The following is a 20159-nucleotide window of genomic DNA, read 5'->3' on the forward strand; positions in this document are numbered from 1 at the left end:
AATGGCACCGGAACTTCAGTAGTTATTTTTTACAAAATCTTTATTCATCTTTATTTAAGCATGCACTTCTAGAAGGGAAGACGAGGCCGGTGTCCCTCTGAAACAATCTTCACCCCTTTGTTAGTTCCACCCAGCTTTATAGGAGCGACCCCATCATAAATCCCCATGTGTGCTGCAAACTCTGTGTCTGTGTGTGTATGCACGAGCACGTGAGTGCCTGTGTGTGCGCGTACCCGCGTGTCTATGTGAGTGCTCGTGAGTGACTGTGTGTGCATACCTGGTATGTGCGTGCACGTGAGTGAGTGTGCATATAGGTGTGGGAGTATATCAGTTAAAACACTGTGGGTATGTCTCTTCCTAGGGGCCATAAATACCATCTCCCCTCCAGACCACAGTTATCCAGTTACAAATCTACTTCTAAGCTCACGACACAGTCAGGCCTTTATTATATTGAGGGCAGTGTGTCTCTACCATAATTCTACATTCTATCTTAACACATTTCTAAACTCTAAAATAAGCTAAACATTCCTACACCTGTAAAATGTAGGAAAGAGAAAACAGAAATTCTTTTTCTCTGCTCATGCTCCCCTTAACTGGTTCAAACTGAGTACAATTACAATTAAAAATGAAACTAAAATAAAGTTTGTATTCCCATGGACAAATATTATTTCATTATTACTTTAATATAGCACAAGGTTCAGTTAGCTTTACACCAAAATAGATGGTAGAAACGTTCTTTGAGGAGGTACCTTTTACTTTCTCATTTGAGTAACAAAGTTGCTTTAGTACTTCAACTTTTACTGGAGTACTTTTTAACACAGATGTCTGTACTTCCACGTAAGTATAGAATGTCTGTACTTTTGCCACCTCTGTAGGAAGGAGGTTTGACACAATCAGAGCTTTTTCAGTTAACAAGCATGATAAAACCTAAAAACCCAACTGAAGATAACAGTATCACAACAGTAGTTTTCAACTTTGTCTGAAATGCCGGGCTTTTTGCTTCAGTCTGTTTGTGCTCACATTAAAATGGCTGTTTCACTGGTTATTTGTGTTAGGGTTCAATGTTGAGAGAAGAATCCATAAATAACCACAGATCCAGGCGTGTGCAATTTAGACGGCATTTTAATGAACACATGTGTGAGTTCAACAACCCAATCAGTGTTGAACTGTCTTTCTCATATTCAGACAACTGTTTTATGGGGTTAAGATAGTACAGCCCCCTTTTCTGTTACTAGGCAGAAATACGTCACACCAAAACCACAATGACTTTTAACATAGAACATCATCTTCGTGTCGACGGCTGATGCTTCCTGTCTCCATCCTCGCTGTCGCTTATCTCCTAGGACATCAGGTGCACTTCCTGTACAAAATGTCACTCATACAGGCACAACTTTGCAGTCTAAAACTCATTTAGTAGGTAAGAGTTTATATCTGTGTGTGTGTGCACGTGCGAGGGCGCGTGCATGCTGTGTACTGCGTACGTGTCATGACCTCTCACTATTTGTGTCTGTATGTATATGTCTCGCCCTTAAATGCTCTCACATCTCACCCGTTACACTTCTGACCTTCACGTGACCAGAGGCTCCCCCTTACATATAATAACCTAAATGGAACTATATATGTAATCTACTGAATAAACACCCTACTCTTTCAGCTTACGCTCACTCTGCTTTCGGTTTCACTTCTGCACCAGCCTGCAACTTCAAAGACATATAACTTCCTGTCCCTGCAGTCTACACAGAAACACTGAGATCATAGCAGCATTAGAAAAGCATTTAAAATTATATATTATATATTCAACTCAACAGTTCGACGTGGTTATAACTGGACTTGTAATAAAGACTGATATAATACCAATATATTTGAACATCTGAATGCATCTGTGAAAGCAACATCACTATTAACATGAAATGGTAATGATGATTATAAAAATAGCAGCAAATAATAGCAGTAAAATATTTCTATTCCTCTCAATCCCCTCTCTCGACCTCTGGCACACCAGAGGTCGCCATACATTATGTTGGGTCACTCCTTGGCCCATTCAGCTGCTCCCCTGTCCATCCCAGACATCATGGACATTAGGATCACTGTTCTTAGCTCTGACCCTCTCTAGTTCTCTTTATTCAAACCTGATTCCAGCTAATATTACTCAAAACATGAACCTAATTTCGTATTTGGTTTTTGACTTCTATTCCTATATAATCTTAAACATCACTCATCTCAATCTACAGCTTTCTAACAGTCTTACTGCACTGCTGTCATACGTTTCCTGTTGTTCCTTATCTGATCACCCACATCCTGTACACAAACTGTCACTGCTGCAAGGGCCTACCTCTCATCTAAAGTCACCTATTACAAGAAAATGTATCAAGAAAATCATTATAACGGCTTATTCTACTAAAAGGATGATAAAAACAACCACTTTAATCACTTCGTGTAAGCACATTATCAATAGCTCCTAAATAAACTTCATCATAGCTAAAAGCTGAACTCTAACTGTATTTTGAGCTCCCATTTCCTGGGTGATAACCTGTTTGAATATATCATTTTATTTCATTTTGCTGCTCTTAATGTAATGGTACATTCTAATTATATTTTATCAGTCATTATATTTTATCAGTCTTAACCAAAATACATAAGCTTTTCCCCCCTTTGGACCTGGTTTAAAGCAAAAAAGAAACCTCGGTCACTTCGACAAGCGTTCGTTATTCTGTAGCTGCATTTTATATAATAAGACTCATTTGGAGCTGCATGTGTTATCTCAATATTTTACATGTCACCCAATTTAGTTACCAGCGAAACTCCTATTCAGTTAAATGCTAAATGGATTTCAGGCCTTTTGCCTGGAAACAATACTGTCATGTGTCTTAAGAACTCCATATGTCTGTAAGCGTGTGCAATCCTTCAAAATTCAGGTCCTTCTCACAGTAGATTGGCTAATCATAACGTTAACCAAAAGTTTATGACCCTCAAGAGACGACTCTCTGAGCCACAACTCCGTTAAAGGCACCAAAATGCAATGTGTATGAAAAAATCATTTCTACATATATAATCTCCAATATTATTCATTTGAGTCAGCGAGACTTTTAACATCCTCATAAAAGCTCTCCTCTACCCTAAAAATAAATCTATTTACTATCTGTTTCTAAAGCCTACATTATAACAACATTCTAACATTATGTCACTGTGACATCTTATCCTAAAAATCAAAAAGAAATCCCACATTTTCTACTCATCAAATGTTCACTATTTTCCCCAAAGCATATCCTTTATTCCCACAATTTCCCTCTAAATTTGGTGTACAACTTCTTATTAACCCCAGCAATTTATCTTCTAAACAGAATTCAGTTCATTTTACTCCTTTCTTTAGAATTAACAATCTCTGCCTCAGTTTTACCATATCTAAATTATCAAACAACCCCAATAGTTATAAAATCATATTAAAAACCCATTTCAAATTAAATCTTAAACCCCTCTCTTTTTGACACATCTCATGTGGCAAAAAACTCAAAATGCTCCACCCAAGCTTAACCAATTAAAAGGAAAAAAGGTTAGTCATTTCATTTCTCAGAACACTTCAGCCATCCTCCTCTCCGGTATTTTGCTCCAGCCCTGAAAACCTGTGTTTAAGGAACAAAATCAATTTAATCATCATGTCAAATCTCCTCAAAATCGTTGCTCCATGGAAAGTCTGGATCCTTGGAACTTCCTGGAAACAAAACCTGTGTGTTAACCAGAACTTCACATTTCATACTCAATTTCCCCACTTATGATCCAACCTGTGTTATAACACAAAATAAACTTACACAGAACAGTTATTAATCATGTGTCACCTCAGTTCATGGTAACTTGAGTTACATCAATGTTTCCCTTTTAGCATTTAGCATTCTATAATGTAACAACATAATCCAACCCCAGTAAATAATTTTCTCAAAACAAACATCCACATCCCCAGAATTAAGTCTTCCACTCCTCCTGTTTGTCAACCTTTTATTTATTTCCCCTCTTGGTCCCATCACTCGCATTCACTCCCATGCATTCACACATGATATTTTTTGCTGATCTGCAGCCTTCTGCGCACGTCATCAGATGCTCCACATCAGCAAAATGAGCTCAATCATTTGTTTTATTTCGCTTTCCTTTTTAGGAAAATAGTTCACTATACTTTTGACTGGATTGACACGCTGCAATCATTTTTAGACAGGGACTCGCCGCCACTCAGTCTCTGATTGTAATCAATTATAATTCTGTAAAGCCCACCTGATTCTCGTACTTGGTAATTCTGTCAACGCCGTCCGTTCACTGTCTTCCAGGCCTGCTTAGAACAAAAATGAAAAAAGGGAGCTGATTATTAGCTCATCAAAGTACAAAACAAAATCACCTGACAGGTTTTTTCCTGAGTGCACTTACTACTACAAAAAATTTTTGGGGGCCCCTCTCAGACATATCCATGTCTTAATCAAACACCCTCTCTGGAAATAAAACAACAGCCTCAAAAATCTGAAACAATCTTAAATTTCACCCGTTCAACACACCGAAAACCTCGTCAAAAGATCAAAGACCGTTTGCACAATGTCTCCCTTCCTCACTTTGCCATCTGTTTTCATTCTGCATAAGATCTAAACCAATTTCAACAACGTATCATCCTTAAATTATAAATTTCCTGTCCAAATCTGCCCCTCTGAACAGACCTGACCACCGTAATCAAATATCCTGATACTTTACCATTATATTTCTCCAAATACTCTTCAACAGCCACCTTGACAAGAAAAATACATGTTTAGACCTTATCACATTATTGAATTATTCTCATTTTCTTTCTATACTAATCACCGATTTTGATCAATCAGTGCAAGAGCACTCCTGAGTCACTCTTATAAACACTTTTCTTTTGTTTTTTCCATCTATTTTAAATCTTTCCATCAATTGTATTAACCATTCACACCATTCTCTCACTCATACAAGCAGCAAGCAGATCTTCATTGCATACCCAGATAGCAAGGAAACATTGAAACAATGTTGAGTCAATATCAGGCGACGTCATTGAAGCAACGTTGAAGTGTGACGTTGACCCAACGTCACTCTTGCACCCATTTTTAACGTTGAAACAACGTCAGGTTTTGATGTTGAATCAATGTTGAAACCTGACATTGATTCGACGTTATATTTTCTAACACTGTTGACATTGAAACAATGTCAGATTCTGATATTGAAACACTGTTGAGCTATGGTATTGATTTTCCACCTCTTTCGCACAGTTGCTTTTTATTGAAAAACAAAAAAACAAAAACAAAAAAGGTCAATAGACATGTATCATTTGCAAAATACTTTATTAAAAGACAAAGTTTCCTATTTACATTTCTATGTTTCATGTCACTTTTTATCATTTACTCCGGGATGGGGATGGATGATGTGCGTCCTGCGCACCACCCGTACGATCTGGAGCATATCTGAGCCATTTCTGGACTGCTTGAGCAAAGACCAACTCAGACATAGAGTTCGCCCCTACCTGCTGCGCAAGGCCATCTAGGACAAAAATAGACACACACACAAAAAAACAAAGACAAAAAAAGGGAATTAGAGCACATGAATAAGCTCTTGTTAATTGTCTTCAGCAGGGAGAAAGTATGTAAACTCCTAGGCTGATAAACATGAAAGTCACCAGGCGGAAATCAGCAAACTGCCGCATTTGATTCCCAAAGAGCTATAAGCTGAAAATGTGATATGTCTTAGCATGGTGTGCCGTTTTTTTTTAAAGGATACACGTGTATCCTTTAAAAAAAAAAGAAAGAAACATGGGGTCCTCGGGCTGTACAAAGTGTACAACCCGAGGACAAAACAAGCCAAAGACCAAAGACTATCTCCAGATTAACCGGACATGAAAGTCTTGTTATTAAGAAAGACAAAGTAATATAGCAAAAACCAGACATAGGAAATGTGAAACGCACCCAGCACATCAATTGATCCCTTTATTGTTCACTTTAGGCTCATAAAACTACAATAAATGTTAAAACTTACCAAATGTGCATCTGCACAGCGCTGTCTCTTTAAATGCCCTTTTTTGCTTTGTCTGGTCCTTGGTTTTTTTTCCCCTGCCCAGTTGAGTACAGAGGCCAGCTCCTTTGTAATGGCATAAACCATTACACGGCGGACTCGCACCTCCAGTGTGGTCCAGCAGCACCAATCAACGCAAAGCGTCTCACCTATAGACACATTTTATGAGATGGAATTAGCGTGTCTCATGTCTTAAATGTGTATGCAAGTGCTTGTGTGTTTACTTCATGTAATTGATGATAGAAACATGTCATTTAGTTTTCCCTAAAGCCTGATTTTCAAGTCATACAAAGAATAAACCAAAGTATTGGCAGTACAATGTATTTCTATTCCCTTTTGTTGGATATTCATTTGTTAGTTCTTGTAACTGCTAAAAGTGTTTACTAGTTTTTGCCTGTCACATATATTTGTTATACCATGTAAACTGTGAAATTCCAAGATTTTCAAACTTGCCTTGTAATAGTGGCCTCACAGAGTCTCTGGAATCTACAGAAAAAAGAAAAAAAAAATCACAACAAGATGACATTCAGGAGTATAAATTGGGGATTTTTTTAGATAAGAGTACAATGACATTGTGATGCAGCTTTAAAGCTTTTTTAAAAGCATACCATCTATAGGGAAGACATCAGACTCTGCATGCTGGCGAGATCGCAAAGCTGTGTCGGTTTGTGCCGGAGTGGCGAAAGGTGCCGGAAGCTGGGTGGGGCATTATGATGGTTGCTATCAGTGGTCTGGGGGGCAGACTGTGGAGTGATGAGGGCTGTTTAGAAAAAGATAATTTTTTAAGTATTTAAGAATACAGACAACTTGTCAGAAAAGTTTCCTCGTGTCAGACACAGATATGTACACAGACACTAGTCAGTATTTTATTACCTGGTATTTTCACTCGAGGGGCCTGGGGAAACCGTTTTTTTTGTAGGCTGCTCATCCTCTGAGTCCATATATGTGTACAGGGGATTTGGTCTAAAGAAAAGAAATTAAAAACGGTCTTAAGTAATTGTAAATATGCTTTTGGCATATTGTTTCCTAAAGTTAGTTTGATTTCTAACAACACACACAGGAAACAGAGACGTGCAAGAAGGTACAGTATACAATGAATTTTTGAAGTGCACAAGTGTACACGGCTTTGCATTTTTAAAAAGTTTACAAACTTCCACTTTTTGGACTATATTATGTGGTGATATTGCAGTATGCAAGCACCACAGATATGTATAAAAGACAAGATCATAAATTCTTAACAATCAAAGATATGTTTGTGAATAAAAAGGTTTTACTTGTGCTTTCTTTTAAGCCTGGTCTGTGTTTCTTCTTCGGACTGAAGGTCAGACGTATCACAGCGTTCACGTGGATATCTCTGAAGACTGCGTTCTGCTTCGTGAAATGTGCCTGAAAATACAAACACAATGTACGGCCAGACATACATTACGTGTGGACAAAAGGTGCAAACGCATAGAAAAATCAGCGGTTTCAAAAATACGCTGGTACATGTGGACGTACCCTTATTCATTATTCAAGGCACAAACGGAAAGTCAACGTACAGTCACGTGGGCATGCTGCCTGAGCATTCAAGTTTTCGTGTGCGAATTGAAGCGAGTGCTCTCCAATCATCAAAAGTAACAAAGTCATTGAACACGTTTATACAGTTAACTTTACGTTTATCAATCATATATCACAGATTTAGAATTTTTTGTAGTACTAAGCAACTACAGAGCGAAAGTCTGGGTCAAGCGCCTTTGTTCCAAGAACAAAGGAAACCTCGAAGCGTTAAAGCTAGCTTTGTAAGGGAATATAACGAAGAAATGAAACGAAAATCTTTTCTTTGTTGATATACTTTGTTCGCAGTGCAATTTATTTGTTGCCGGATTGCAAGAAGTAGACACAATTTCGGACGTAAATAACAGTAAAAAAAACTCGTTAATGTACAACATTAACGAGTTTTTTACTGTTATTCAAATGCAAACATGGAAATAACGAGTAGGAAAAAAAAAAGCATTCATTCTTACCTTATACTAATCGTGGTGCAGGCCAGCGCAGTGCATGAACTGATGCCTTCTCCGGTCAATTCCGCTGAGAGTAAATCAAATGTCCCGCTCTACTGTAGAAGACAATGAATACCTGGGGGGATGTACCAATGTGAGAGGGGTGCTGCGGAATAGTCCAAGTGATCGCTGCTTTAATTTCCCGGTCAACTATACATAAATTGCACGTAGACACGATTTTTTAAAGCTGGTGAACTAGACCAAGTCATTGATAACAAATGAACAATAAATCTACTTTCTCTGGTACTTTATACCCGATCAGTTGCAATGCAATTTAATGCTCAACTACAAATCGATGGTTTTTGATGGTGACCGGAGCCGAATGATCGTCAACTATAAATAGACGTTTTCTCGACGTTGTTGTTGTCACCTGGTCGACTATAAATAGATCAAATATCAATGACAAAAAAACAACGGTGAATCAACATCGTTACAACGTCTCTATAGTAAGACCGTCGGTTTACCACAGTATTTCAATGTTGTTACAACATTGGCATTTCAACCCCGACCATATACGATGGTTCGGATGAAAAATCAACATAGATTCAATGTCGTCTTGCTATCTGGGTATGCTTATGTTCTTAGCCAGGTTTTAAATCAATGTCTCTATGCATCAAGCTTTGATTAGACAAGCTTCATGAGCTTGTCTTTGTACGGTTAATACATTTTCTGTTTGTGTGTGGTATTTTGCATCTATGGCTTCGCAGTCCGTCAGACACCTTTCCAACCCTCCAGTTAAACAGTCAGTTTTCTCCTTCCCCGAATTACTAACCCTCTGTTTTGATTTCCCACCTTAAATAAAGCACTCCTAGTCTTCAGCCAGGAGCTAGGGCCTGTTTTCAGGTTCCTGGACACATGATTCTGTGAACAATTCAACCAGAAACTTGCCTTAACTTATCCAGTGATGTTAACCTATAATTTTCTTCCGACTGGTGCGTCTGGAGAACTGGTCCAAGTCTGCTTTACTCCTGAAAATAACAAAACTAAGACATTTTCATTATTATCACCAGTGGTGAAATAACCCATTTCTCTATCTCTGATCAGAAACACCAATTATGCCATGCATGTAAGCGTGTTCTTCCTTGCATTTTATGTTAATTGAGTGTAAACTGCTTCTTCATTAAATTAATTCATTGAGTTCTTCGTTGCCTTGCTATTTATTCATGTTAATGTACACTACGTGTAAGCTGTTTCTTCATTGCATCCTATATATTCATATTTAGTTTATGCATTTCACCACTGAGCTTTAGATTCAAACTATCTCACTTCTGATTCATTTCAAAAATAATCTCACATGTAACAATTTGTATGTGTGCTTTCTATTCATTAAGGTAATGACAATTATTTCTTTCATTATTATTACCTTTTCTAATGTTTACCTCTTTGTCATGCTGTGGTGGACATCCCTAAACAATTCATGAGTTCAGGTTTCAATTTTCAATCCAATTATATCCTATATTCTCGCAGTCAAACTCGTCCAGCTTCATCTCTCACCGGTCTCTTTTTCATTCACAGTGTCCTGTTCGTGCTTCAAAGCTCCAGCAAACACAGTCTCAACTCAGCTGTTGTCTTCTTCTCTGTTTCTTTACAGTCTTTCTTTCAGATTAAGTCCCAGCATGGCAAAATATCACTCAATGTCCAGTGCTCTTCCACAATTCTTTTTCCCACTGTTCAACTGCCCAGCCTGTATTTTCACAGTACATGTTGCATTACTCTTACATGCTGCTGCTGGTCGTCAGTCGTCATCAGTGTTAATGGATCAGTGGCACTGTCATTTGCCTGCTGTATTCAAGTCCACGATGTTCTGTCGGTCTTCATCAGGCGATTGACTGTCCTTGACTGTCCTTTGAGTTTCTTCTCAGTTTCAGGGACAAAGTGAGAGATCAAGCTGCACAATTTCGAGCCAAAGACTGGCTTATTTTCTCCCAATTCTGTTAATCTGCTCTTCTGCTGCTGAACTCAAGGTTGCAAAGTTGAAAGACGCCCACCTGTATTGACACACTAAAGCATATAATTAGTATTATATTCATTTTTTCTTAAAGGCTCCATTTGCTTCATGGGCCTCGTCTGTCTCTCTGTGTTCTTCCTGTACACACTCAGTTCCTTTTATGGGCATGCAGAGTTCCTGTTCACTATTTCCTGTTCTCTGCAGAGTCTGTCTCTCTTTATATTTATAGTCTAAAAACCCTCTTTAATTCTACTAAATCTTGATCTAAAAAACAATACACCTTCATTTCACTCACACACATTTAAATAGAGCTCTTTCACACATCCGAACAACTAACACTTCTCCACACAGGACCATTCTTTAGGTCAGTTTTATAGCATCAGTCACCCAATAATCTCTTAACTGGGTTTCCCAAGTGTATATACTTATGTGTTTTCAATCGGAAAAAATAAACTCAACCTGTCATAACATCTCTCATAGATTTCTTGAATTAAAAGCACTTTCAAACTTTAAAACATCCTACTTTTCATCACAAAAGAAATATATTTCACACCCACTTTTAAATGTTTCTAACCTCTTTCAGACGCCATGACTCGTCTCACACACTGCCTTTTCTCTCTCAAACTTCCATTTTCCACTCACTCAGACAAATCATGCAGAGTCACTCAAATCAAATACTGACAGCATTCACACGGTTAAAATCACTTAAAATACACTTTCATACGAGTATTTTAAACATGCCTTCCATAATCAGAAAGAGCAAGTGAAAAGAAAAGAAAAAGAAAACTGAAACCTCTCATCGTCTCACACCCCGCTTCTCCCCACACACACATAACTGAAAAATAAAACACACCAACATTTATGGCTCACGAAATATACATCTATCAAAATTCAGTCATTTACTATACATCCACACTAATATATTCAAACTGTATTTACACTCTCATAATAAGCAAAACCAACCTCTTATATACAGGCATTTAGCAAAAAGCTCAGTCCTCTCGAAAACTGAAACCACCCTCTCTGCGCGTCACCGCTGCTCATTTGCATTTACACACACCATCAGTGCACATCCGGCTGTGCATTACTGATACAGAGACTGATCTTACTCATAGATCTCATATTTTATATTACAGACGTCTTATTAATTACAACTGCACAGGTTTCAGGCCTCTTAACACCTATATAATTTTGATAAATTTACGTAACGGCTCCAACCGATAAGTCCCAGACTTTTTGTGCTCAATTCACCGGACCAGCTCCAACCGTTCCGTCCACATTTCTAGCCCTAACTTAATTTACAGGTAGCCAAAAAAGCGCAAATAGGAGACTCTAACTCCTAGCAATTTCGGAGGTTCCCAAGTTCTCCCCCGCTGTCGACGGTACTATCCCTACTGTCCAGTAGGTCTAAGGTCAGAGTCCTGCCTTAGCGCAAGCGTTACCAAGGAGAAAATGCGCTTCTTAACAGACGCCGCTGTCGTTCTACAAAGATTTAGAATAATTTGAACCAACAATCTACACTCCCACACAGGAGTAAGAATCAGGCAGACCTATCCTTGTGGACATAGGGGCTCCAACCCACAAAATGACCATCACAAAATAGAGTCCATGACCAATAGGGCTCCAACCCACAAAACAACCAAATTCCCTACCACACTAAATTAGCAGCTCCAACTGCTTTAATTCTCTCAACGGCTCCAACCGTTCTTAATTCTCTCAGCGGCTCCAACCGCTTTTAACTTTCTCAGTACTGTACTTTATTACTTTCATTATCACCAAAATCAAAACAGACTTTCACCAGTAATTTTCAGTGAGTAGACTTTAATTTGACATGTCCAATCTAGCACATTTTGGAAAATTCAACAGGTATGTGCCTTACCTTTGTTTAAGCCGGCTTGTCTCTCACTTCAGACCACTGACTCCTATCTGCCCATCTAATCACCACAGACCCTGGATCTCTCCATCTACACCAAAATTCCCTCTCTCACCGGAACGAGCCCCCAAATGTTAGGGTTCAATGTTGAGAGAAGAATCCATAAATAATCACAGATCCAGGCGTGTGCAATTTAGACGGCATTTTAATGAACACATGTGTGAGTTCAACAACCCAATCAGTGTTGAACTGTCTTTCTCATATTCAGACAACTGTTTTATGGGGTTAAGATAGTACAGCCCCCTTTTCTGTTACTAGGCAGAAATACGTCACACCAAAACCACAATGACTTTTAACATAGAACATCATCTTCGTGTCGACGGCTGATGCTTCCTGTCTCCATCCTCGCTGTCGCTTATCTCCTAGGACATCAGGTGCACTTCCTGTACAAAATGTCACTCATACAGGCACAACTTTGCAGTCTAAAACTCATTTAGTAGGTAAGAGTTTATATCTGTGTGTGTGTGCACGTGCGAGGGCGCGTGCATGCTGTGTACTGCGTACGTGTCATGACCTCTCACTATTTGTGTCTGTATGTATATGTCTCGCCCTTAAATGCTCTCACATCTCACCCGTTACACTTCTGACCTTCACGTGACCAGAGGCTCCCCCTTACATATAATAACCTAAATGGAACTATATATGTAATCTACTGAATAAACACCCTACTCTTTCAGCTTACGCTCACTCTGCTTTCGGTTTCACTTCTGCACCAGCCTGCAACTTCAAAGACATATAACTTCCTGTCCCTGCAGTCTACACAGAAACACTGAGATCATAGCAGCATTAGAAAAGCATTTAAAATTATATATTATATATTCAACTCAACAGTTCGACGTGGTTATAACTGGACTTGTAATAAAGACTGATATAATACCAATATATTTGAACATCTGAATGCATCTGTGAAAGCAACATCACTATTAACATGAAATGGTAATGATGATTATAAAAATAGCAGCAAATAATAGCAGTAAAATATTTCTATTCCTCTCATTTGATTGGAGATTTCTTTCTTTTGAAGTGACTACAATATTTATTGTGTATTTATTTACAAACAGTAACATTTGGAAAAGTAGAACAAAAAAGTAGAACACCACACATTGTAACTATTAGAATCCACAGTTAATTTATCAGGACTTTGCTTTTAAACTCAATGTGATGAGAAGAATGTTCACAAGCAGTGAGGGATTTTCCTGAACCTGAGAGAAAACCTGAGATTGTCAGGATGTCAAACAGACAAAAGCATAGACCAAGGCTCCTTTTCAAAAGATAGTTAGCTTTAATTACAAAGTTCACCAAGTGCAATACATACAATGTGCAGGGTACCAGGGCTCTGAGGGGAAAATATAGGGGGAAAAGTCCACACACACAAACGATGCTCTTCTGTAATCGCTCCACTCTCCTCTGCAGTCACTCACACTTCCGCTCCACTTGTACGTTGCCACTCAGTCGCTCTCAGATGATTCAGACAGGTAACAGGGACAGGTCCAGGGATGTCTATTTACATGGAAAACACAATCAGAAAACAGGCTAGGAAAATCACACAGGTTCAGATAAAGTTTGCTGGGCAGACTAATGCTAGTTACTCAACAATCCAGCGACAAGAAAACACAGAACTGCCATCTTAAGTAGCGCTCAGGAAATCAGGTAGATCGGAGGCAGGTGTGACAATCAGGGCAGGTGCATAGGCCAGAGGCAGGAGCCTGAGATTAGGGCCGTTTCTCAATATGCGTACTTGTGCGTACTTGCGTTCTCGTGTACTCGTGATACGTCATCAGTCGGAGACCAAGTACTGTTCCAATTCGAAGTACGCATCAAGCCGAGAACGCGAAAAAGTCCCGGATGTGTTCTCGCTCCGCCCGTTTTATCGAGCATGCATCGGTGTGGACTTGGTACAGCTAAATATCCCAGAATGCATTTCGTCCAAAACTCAACAGCGGACTCCCGGCACATCGTTTTCAACCCCCCCCCCCCCGCTCGCGGTCTTCTCACTACTCAGGTTAAAGAAACTCCAGCAGCTGTCTATAGTATTGAGTGTCCACTAAAATAGGAATAAAAGCGTTCTAACATCTCACCTGCTTGTTTTTATTTAGGTATGTACATGTACACTATTTTTATTAATAGAGGTTTCACTACTGAGGTTAAAAATGATATATAAGTCGCTTAGATCACTTCTAAATGTTAATGTTTGGTTTATTTCAGTGTTTTATTTGTTCCTGAGTAAACCGGTTTGGCTGTCATTAAAGTTAAGCCTCATAACATGTTACTCACAGTTAAATTAAGAGGGGACGGCAGTAAAAACTCCGGACCTGTGACATCATCACGTATGCTGGTGTTCCAATTGTACAAATCGCGAGTCCGTGCTCGCGTTCTCGGCCAGTACGTACTCGCCGGGAACGCGAGTACGTACTCGCGTACTTGAGAATTGAGAAACGGCCTAGCTCTGCCCAGGCAGACAGAGGCTGTGTCCCAATCCAGTGACCACACGCTTCGTAGTATGCGCAGTTTGTGGACTATGTACGGCAGGTCCTACCAGGGCCGTGCAGAGACGTTTACAGGGGCGGGTGCTCAAAGCTAAAAAGGGGCACATTGAACCAGGCTGAATAACAACAACACACATTCATCAAGAATCTAATATGGGATCGCATCATACTATATCACTGTTGTGAGGCAAAGCAAATGTAGCCTATGTTTTACCTGATGGGTACAATGTTGCTGTTGAGGGGTTGCTGCTGCTCCTGCTGCTGATAGTGCTGGAGGGCAGGGCTGTGTTGATCTGAGACTGTAGACATTAAAAAGTCCATAGGAGAGATGGTAGCTGATTAAACAAGTGTCATGAGATAATAACAAAATGCAAAGATTGGTGACAGCGCTTGGAACCATAAGGCAACAAAAAACTGAGAAATAAACTAGACCCTGCCTGTGAATCACTCTTTGCCTCTCTCCCTCCTTCCATCCCCTCATTTCATCTATCACTCTCCACTTGCTGTCCATCTGAGAACAAGGCACAACTTGCTATTGCAATAAACTATTATTTAATTATCCACACTTAACAACTCTTACACTTAATCTATAATAAAATGATGACAGAAAAATGTTACAGAAGCAAAACATTTCAGTTGTGCTTATTATTATTTTTATACTGGAATACCTCTCCAACAACTGGTACATGTGTTAATGTTACCTGTGCTCTTTGTAATCCAGCTGCTGAGGGATCCACTGCCTTTAGTAACCTCACACAGCTCCTACTGTTTCCTCATGTCCTTACCAGCCATGTCTGGATAATGTTATATTATGAGTAATAATTCAAAAATCCATATGCATAAAACACACACATGCACGCACAGTGACATTTTAGACCTTCTTCAGAATACTGTATATACTGTGGGCACAAGTTTCCATCATGGTGCTGATCCAGAATCCTTCCCTTATTATTTATTACTAGAGCTACAATAATAAAGCAATGAGGGGAAAAAAGTAATAAATTTATAATAATGTATTTATGACGATTCCATTTGTTTCACTATCCACTCTGTGCAGCGAGAAAGCTTATTACTTTTTTAAACTGTAGAGATACAATAATTTTGCTGCTGTAAAATCAGCATTTTGTCTTATTTAAAATATAAATTTAATATAATCTGTTTCTTAACCTCCTAAGACCCGAACTCTTCCATGACATGCATTTTTAATTTCTCTTTGATATTTGGGCATATTGGGGCCTGATGAATGTAAAAACAAAGAATTTCCAGATTTTTTTTTTTTTTACCTTATTTTTGTTTTTAAGAAAAATGAGAGCCACAAATAAGGACATTCATTTAAAATTTTGATAGAACAGTAGCAGTATAATGTCCTCGTAAGTGGATATCAGGCCCATGTAGAGCAAAATTGAGTATTTTGGTCTAAATAACCAAACATGTGATGTCCACATATGTGGACGGCAGGTCCTAGGAGGTTAATGTATGTTCTTTAAAATACAGCGTGTTTTTTAAAATATTATAATTATAATAATCCATTATTATGTGGACATGCATATTCGATCGTTTTAAGTGAAATATAAGCCCTCCAGAAAGGCAGGAAAAGCCCTGTAACTTACTTTAAAACTAAATATGTTCCCTAAAACGGTGGACAGAGCTACAGACCCATGACAGCCTTACCCAGTGAGCCAGCAGCTATGACCAGCACTACTTGTGCAGTTAATAAAAGGACAGGTAAAGTTTGTCGCGCTGTTGCACACACAGCACGCTCATTTGTTTCAGTTCGTCAGTTGCCACAAGACAGCTTACCAACGTGTACGTAATAAGCTAACACTCCTGTGTGCTATAGACTACAGTGTGCGCTGTACAGCTACTTACTGGTTTTGTCGCATCAGTCTGTGTCTCTGAGTTAATTTGTGTTTCTCCTACAGCTCCGGACCGCAAAAAATGCGCGTGCTCTTTGTGAGCTTGTTCCCGGCTCGCAACCAGCGCGTTCTGCCGTCAAGGGCGATCATTGGTTAATGGTGATCATGTGACTGATGCAAGCCAGATCCTTTTATTTAGCAAAAATGTGATTAATAGTTAAATATTATTGTTGAGGGGCACAGACAGGACTCCACACGTACACACACATTTAAAAAAAAATAATTAAAAATTTAAAAAAAAAATTGCCTCAACAAAAGGGCACTTTGGGCACCCATCAGGAAAGGGGCGGGTGCTCAAGCCCCTTCCGCCCCCCCCCTGCACGTGCCTGGGTCCTACGAAGTACGAGAAGTGCGGAAGTGAGAGGCTTGTGAAATTGGACGGTCTGACCTTCGTTGCGCTGCTCAGGTTGCCTAGCAACCATGATACTAACAGCGAGAAACGTTTCATACATCATTGTTTGACAGAAATGAAGGAGAAAAAAATGGTTTTTTTGTTCGTTCATTTTTTTATGACATCATATGATTAGTTGAGTATCTGAGGCTGAGACCACGGGACTGTAAAACCTAATTGTTGGGCTTCATTTCTGTACTGAACAGTCATTTCACGATTAGTTAGTAAATAACAATTAGCTAATGTTGTTCATGAGACTAAAATCATCTCACTTTGGTAATGTAAATATAATATGGCCAATATTATAGTTATTGTCACACTGTAATCCCTAACAGTTGTTCTAGCCGATAACTAATAAGTTCATAACACTCAAATGTCGTTTTGCAGTTAACCATAACCAAGTATTGAGCTCTGTTGACTTTTATGCAACTTTAATTGAATAGGGCTCAATATTTTATAGCTAATTTGTTTGGAACTCTCAAAAAGTTTAAGAAGCATATATTAGTGACGTTGTGGTGGGTGGAGTCTTGTCGCTCCCTCAGGAAAGCTGAGGCAGCCATCGATTTTGTCATGATCCTGGGTCATTTTGACCCAGCGTTTTGTGTTTCCTTGAAGTTCATTTTGTGCCTCGTGTGTATTCTGATTTGGTATTCTGTGTCCTCCCCTTGTGCCCTGTTCGTGTTCTGGATTTCCTGTCTTATTCTGAAGGTCGGTGTCTGTTGTCATCGTGTTCAGCTTGTCTCCTCAGGTCGTCTTGTGTATTAGAATCAGCTGTGCTCCCACCTGTATGTCATTACCTGGTCTCCTTGTTTGTGTGTGTGTATATATAGTGGGTGTCAGTCTGTGCCTGTTGTCGGCTCGTCTGTGTAGTCTGCATTTGTCTGTGTCTCTCTGCGTTCGTCTGTGTCTCTCTGCGTTCCATGGTGCTTCGTTCCTGTCTGTGTCTCTCTGCCCCGCAGCCCTTTTGTATGCTCTCAGGTTTGTTATTTAGTTTTTCCCAGTTTAGGTTTCCGTTAGTATTTGCCATGCCTCACTGCCTGTTTGCCACCCTGCCACTCTGTAAATAAATATCACTCATATCATCAGTCGGCTGCCTGCAATTTGGGTCCTCCTTTCACTCCACAATACGACTGCTGCCCCAGCCGTGACAGTACGAGCCGACCAAACATGGACCCAGCAGCATCCGCACCCTCCCAGGAGTTTCGGGAGGAATTAATTGACTCTGTCTCAAGGTTGGTTAATCTGTGGCTTGAACATGAGGGAGAGGAATTGCACCGCGCGGTAGAAGCCAGGCTACAGCGATTAATCTCTGCTCACCCCTGGTTACTGGACTCTCTTCACCCGCTCGCACAAAACTTCATTCTCCACGAACTCCACCTTCACCCCCCCACCGTTACCGCTCACCCACTCACTTCCACGGAGGTCGTGCCGTCCGAACCGCCGGACGAGGAATCACCCGGACCGTCGGAGCCGTCTCCGAATAGAAAGCAACGATCGCGCCGTCGGCGCAGCACCCCACAGCCGGATGTCGGGAAATGTAAGCTACCGGCAGTGGTGAGTGAGAGGGACACTGTTTCTGCTTTTTCTGAAACAAGGACAATTCATTCTGGGGCCATTTTCTGTGTTTCCACTACGGATAATAGTGGTTTTTCTATGGCCACTGCTTCAAAGACTGTTTTTCCTGAACCCACGCTCGGGGTTACTGACTGTTTCCACTCTGCTGTTCCCATGCCTGGAGTAGCTGAGACTAGTATTACCAATGTAGGGAATGTAAGTGTCAGGGAGGCTTTCTTGGCTCCGTCAGCTCTGTCAGGGAAAGCAATGAACCTTTCTGAAACAGGTTCTTCTGGCCATATTGTTCCATCCTCACTTTCAGTTCAGTTAGCCGCCCAGCCTCCAGGAGCTCACTTAGCTGCCCAGCCTCCAGGAGCTCACTTAGCTGCCCAGCCTCCAGGAGCTCACTTAGCTGCCCAGCCTCCAGGAGCTCACTTAGCTGCCCAGCCTCCAGGAGCTCACTTAGCTGCCCAGCCTCTAGGAGCTCAGTTAGCCGCACAGCGGCCACAAGCTCAGTTAGCCGCTCAGTCGTCACCTCCATCACATCCAGCCTCACAACCCATAGCTCAGTTACAGTCACAGCCAGGCTTATTACAAACTATGTTACAGTCCATTTCCCAGTCTATAGCTCAGTTCAAGGTTCAAGGTTCAAGGTTCTTTATTTGTCACATGCATAGTTATACAAGTATAACACACAGTGAAATGTATCCTGACACGCTCCTCGACATGTGCAAAAACATGGGGGGGGGGGGGTAGAGGGATAACATTATAAATATATATATAGTATATACATAGGGTGAATGTGCAGTAGAAGCAGCAGCAGGTGAATTCTGTACATTAATATGAATAGACATCTGACTATTTTACAGAATGGACAATATAAACATATTTAAAGTTAAAGGAAGTTAAAGGAATTGAGTGTCTGGAGGAGAGTCTCAGTCAATTATAGATGATGTGAGATGGCGTGTGTGTGTGTGTGTGTGGGGGGGGGGGGGGGGGGGGGGGGGGTGTTGGTTTAGGGCCCGGATGGCTTGAGGATAAAAGCTCCTCTTGAGTCTCTCTGTCCTTGCCCGGATGATGCGGAACCTTCTGCCAGATTGTAGAAGTTGGAACAGTTTGTTGCCAGGATGGGACGGGTCCTTCAGTATCTGCGTTGCTCTAGTCCAGCATCTCCTGGTGTAGGTGTCCTGAAGTGGGGGGAGAGCAATCCTGCAGCAGCGTTCTGCTGTATGGATCACTCTCTGGAGAGCTTTTTGGTCCTTCACACAGCTGTTCCCGAACCACGCTGTCATGTTCTGTGTGAGGATACTCTCCACAGCGCCTGTATAGAAGATCCTGAGGATCTTTGGAGAGACCCTGAACTTCCTTAGTTGTCGGAGGTGATACAGGCGCTGCCTAGCCTTCTTGGTCTGGACCTGAATGTGGGCAGCCCATGTCAGGTCTGAGGAGATGTGGACACCAAGATATTTGAAGGACTGCACCCTCTCCACTGGAGCTCCATTGATGAAAATGGGTTTGTAGTCTCTGTGCTGACTCCTTCTGAAGTCCACCACCAGCTCCTTGGTCTTGCTGACGTTCAGCTGGAGGTGGTTGTCCTGGCACCATGATGCCAAATTCTTCACTTCGTCCATGTAGGCCGCCTCATCGCTGTTGGAGATGGCACCCAACACCACTGTGTCATCAGCAAACTTCACAATGGTGTTGGAGCCGTGGGTGGCCACACAGTCAGAAGTGTAGAGGGAGTAGAGCAGTGGCGAGAGGACACACCCCTGTGGTGCTCCTGTGTTGATGGTGATGCTGTCGGAGACACACCCACCCACCCTCACCACCTGAGTTCT

The 20159-nt window shown here is 40.7% G+C and overlaps 1 long non-coding RNA gene across 1 annotated transcript; it reads right to left on the bottom strand.

Annotated features, from left to right (window-relative positions):
* Positions 1-13233: 13233 nt before the first annotated feature.
* Positions 13234-14731, bottom strand: LOC109198978 (uncharacterized). Its single transcript, XR_002059497.2, has 2 exons — positions 14675-14731; positions 13234-13474 (listed from the first exon to the last, which is right to left on the bottom strand). It is a non-coding gene; the product is annotated as an uncharacterized LOC109198978 (long non-coding RNA).
* Between the last annotated feature and the right edge of the window lie 5428 nt (positions 14732-20159).

Source organism: Oreochromis niloticus, linkage group LG3 (assembly GCF_001858045.2).
Source record: "Oreochromis niloticus isolate F11D_XX linkage group LG3, O_niloticus_UMD_NMBU, whole genome shotgun sequence".
Lineage (NCBI taxonomy): Eukaryota > Metazoa > Chordata > Actinopteri > Cichliformes > Cichlidae > Oreochromis > Oreochromis niloticus.